General features: G+C 30.4%; 1 protein-coding gene across 3 annotated transcripts in view; it reads right to left on the bottom strand.

Annotated features, from left to right (window-relative positions):
• LOC106469663 overlaps positions 1-3,250 on the bottom strand; it is a 51,978-nt gene extending 48,728 nt beyond the window's left edge. For all 3 annotated transcript variants that reach the window (XR_002612888.1, XM_013930163.2, XM_022398235.1), the window contains exon 1: positions 3,089-3,250. The gene's annotated coding sequence lies outside the window, so the exon portion shown is untranslated. The remainder of the gene's footprint in view (positions 1-3,088) is intronic.
• Between the last annotated feature and the right edge of the window lie 548 nt (positions 3,251-3,798).

Here is a 3,798-nt window from a genome sequence, read left to right as displayed (position 1 = left end):
AAGCACTGCAAGTCAAATTGTCAAAACCCCAAATTACTTTTTCTTTTTGTGCATTCAAAAGACAAAAAAAAAAAAAAAAAAAAGTTCAAATATTTAAATGTAACAACAGCAAAGGAGCTTACAAATGCAAAAATTTAAATCACCTTTTTTTTTTTCATGAAATGATCTATTCCCATCTGAAACTCTTGTAAGCTGCTTGACTCAAATACACCCAGCACCTCATTCCATAAGCTAATTACACTCTCAAAGCCTCTCCCAAACATTAAACTTGTTTTCTGCCCTATTGTCTTAAGAAAAAAGAAGTCAGAATATTTTATCCTATCGATATCTTCTCCATGGATAATCCTCTAAACTTGAATAAGATCATCTCTAAACCTTCTTTTCTCAAGAAAAAATTAGTTCATTGATGTTATCCAAATTTGCCAATGTTATACATATTAATTTAAAATCAATTGTATTTACTACAAAATTATGCATGCAATTTTATTAAAAGAAAAACCTCTATTCGAATATTTATGTATTAATGCACAAGCTCTTTCAGTAAAAATCTTCCAAATTACAACAAATTTTAGCATATTTAATGAGTTTTGAAAAGTAACATTATAGCATATTTTCTTTGGAATATTTGTGTTTGGAAATGTGAAATTTTTAACTTTAAAATCAAAATCCTATGTTTTATTGTAAACCACAAAGGAAAATGTTTGATTAATAATGTTAATCTTTATATCAGAATAGTGTGCTTCATTTGTATTTCAATTGCAAGTTATATAGAATAATTGAAAGGGTCTTATAAAATATACATGCCAAAGTTCTTAAATATATCATGTCTTGGTGATTAAAGTAAAAAAAATTACTGTTCTTCTACAAACTAGTAATGAAACACTATGTGTCATTCAGGTTTGGTAAGTTAAGCTGGGGTTTAAATACTGTTCATTCAAAGATCAAGTCAAGAGTAACAAAATAATTTAATTCATTGTAAACCTCTTATGTACAGCACACAATTAACAAGCTGTTACAGTTTGAATTTTTGTAACTGCCCAGTTAAACATTAAGTTCCTACTCAAATGAAATATGTGAATACTCTGCAAATCCCATAAGAATTCTGTTGATAACCATTTGGTGTAAGGAATTGGAAAATAATTTAAAAGGTTTATAAATCATACTGAATCTGAGTGCATTTTCATCATTTTTCAACAAATGTTTATAAATTATATGTATGGTGTTTTGAGTTCTTTGACTCACCACAATGAACCTATATTTATACATAATTTGGTAGTAAAATATATAAAACAACATACACATTCTGTCCACAACTAACAGAAACCCAGTCTTTTTTCAATTTGTCCTTGTCCAGGATTACTGATGACCGATGGAATTCCCTTAAACCAGTATAACTCAGGGACAAGTGGCAAAACCAACAAGAGATTGAGCTTCATATTTATTTTTCAAGATTATAGATGTTAATAAAATAACCAAACAATATGACAATTCTAATAGCTCCAATTGCTCTTAACTTACTCTTCTTTCTCAAGAGATAATCTTGTCTTATTATTGCAGAATCACCTGAGGATCAATAGGATAAAGACCTTCTATGTCTGAGTTAATTTTTGAAAACAACAGGATGAAAGGACACAAGTTTAAGATTTGGAAAGAAACAAGCTAGCATCCATTAATAGTTTGTTTTTTTTTAACATGCTGGATGACTTGTGGAATGAGTTGCCATAAGCCATGGTGGAAGGCAACACTTTACAGTTTAAGAGGAGAATCAATGATTTTCTAAACATTAAAGGGTGGGTTTAATTTTTTTGCTTTTCTATAGAGCAGATGTGCAAGGGCAATCTTGAAGAACCAACTGGTTCCTTGCTGTCAATATTTCAGGTTTTTTTCTAACAATTAATCCAACACACAAAAATACCTACTTCATGATCTAATAAAACTATGTTTGTAACAACAATTATTTGACCATCTATTCAACTATATGAAAATGTATGATATGCTTAATCAGTGTCACTAGGTTTTATGTATAATTATGTATTAATTACATGCAAGATGTCTGAATAGCATAGTGTCAAATTTTTAGTACTTTTAGAAAAAAAATTGAGTATGAATGTCACTATGACAAATTACGGTAGAATAAACTTTAAGGATGTGATACTATAAAATAGATTTTTTGTGATTAATTTACAAAGCTTGATTTTGTATTTTTCTGGTTATTTTATCCTTAACTTCTTGTGTCAAGGTTATATTATTGAATTAGATGTTTTTTGAAATTTAGGTGTATTGGTTTAAAAACTGGGTCTGAATTGTTAGTATATTCAGTTTCATTTATGATAGTTTAAATAAATACTATTTCTTTTAAGCTTCTTGGTATAAACTTTTCTTCTTAGGAAGAGATAAAAAAATTCATTACAATATATATATTAAAATATTTAACATTATGATTACATTCTTAATCTGCCAATACCATGAAAGAGTACTTCAAACGAGTTGTGCAAAGTCAGCAGTCGTTAATTTTCAAACAGTCATTTTGACGTTACTCATAAGACTGAGAGATAGATCCACGTACATCATGGTCTAAATCTTAGACTTCTCATAGTTGTAACTTATAAAGTGTACTACATGATCATATAGTCGATATAAAAGTTTAAAACCAACATAAGTTAAAACTAAAAGTAAAACCGTGTCAAAACCTGAGAGATGAACTAGTAATAGTTTTACTTTATTAATAAATAGTCTCAACATCAAAGTTCCAAGAAAGTTTCAGTCTAAATTCCAAACCATACAAAAACTTGTGAAATATATTTCACTGCATGGGCTTTAGAAAACAGTAGCCGATATAAAGAGTTCTAAGTTCTACCTAACAGTAACAGTTACGGACTTAACTTTACTAACCTAGTACTAGTATAACTAGTGGAACAACTGTAAGTTCTAAAATTACTTCAGTGGTACTAGTAGTAGTATTAATAAAAATCGGTAGTATTGGAAATATTATTATTAGTAATACTAAGAGTACTATTAGTATTACTAGTACAAATAGTAATAGTATTGCCATTGGTATTAAATAATACTAATAGTATATAATACTTACTCGATGAAATAACAAGTCAAAATTACTGTTGTTGTTTGTAGTTTCGAGTTTATCAGTATTATATTAGTTTATGCAAAAACTGGTCGGACAAATATTTTCTCAATTTCACTCTGTGGTTGTGACAAGCCTTAACGCACAAACATCGATTAAACTGCACCGCCAGAAGAATGCGCATAACGTAATAACAACCTACTGCCAAACAAGAAACGCCTATATAGTATCCACGCAATACGTCACGGTACGTAAAAGTGTAAAAGTAAATTCCTTATTTAGCGACACCGCTTTACCATGCGAGTACAGTGTTGCATCTTTATCACTAGAGTGCGCGCTTGTCATATGACCCTGGGACAAGGGGAATTAGGCAATTTACCGCCATTAGCAAGACTTCTGCTACATTGATTATAATTAGTCGTCTACAAAAATTTAAATACCAGAGAGTTTTTTCTGTTAAGGCTGCTAAAGCCGGTTGGAGAAAGGGAAATCTGTCCATTTTCACAAAAGAGTGTAGTTTTTCGCCAGTGTATGGACAATAAAGGTCATTAAAGACAAATATTACGAATGGTTTGAAACAGTGTACATTGGGTTTGGCTCATTGTATAGACGAGCAGGGAACCAACATGAGTAGGCTAGTCGGAGATTTGTGCTCAGGTGTATAAATAACGAGGTTCGAGATCCCGCTGCCTTCAAAAATAGTATTTTAAGGCAACCAC

This window comes from Limulus polyphemus, unplaced genomic scaffold (genome assembly GCF_000517525.1).
Source record: "Limulus polyphemus unplaced genomic scaffold, Limulus_polyphemus-2.1.2 Scaffold3600, whole genome shotgun sequence".
Taxonomy (NCBI): Eukaryota; Metazoa; Arthropoda; class Merostomata; order Xiphosura; family Limulidae; genus Limulus; species Limulus polyphemus.
This window is presented reverse-complemented; position numbering and strand designations above follow the sequence as displayed.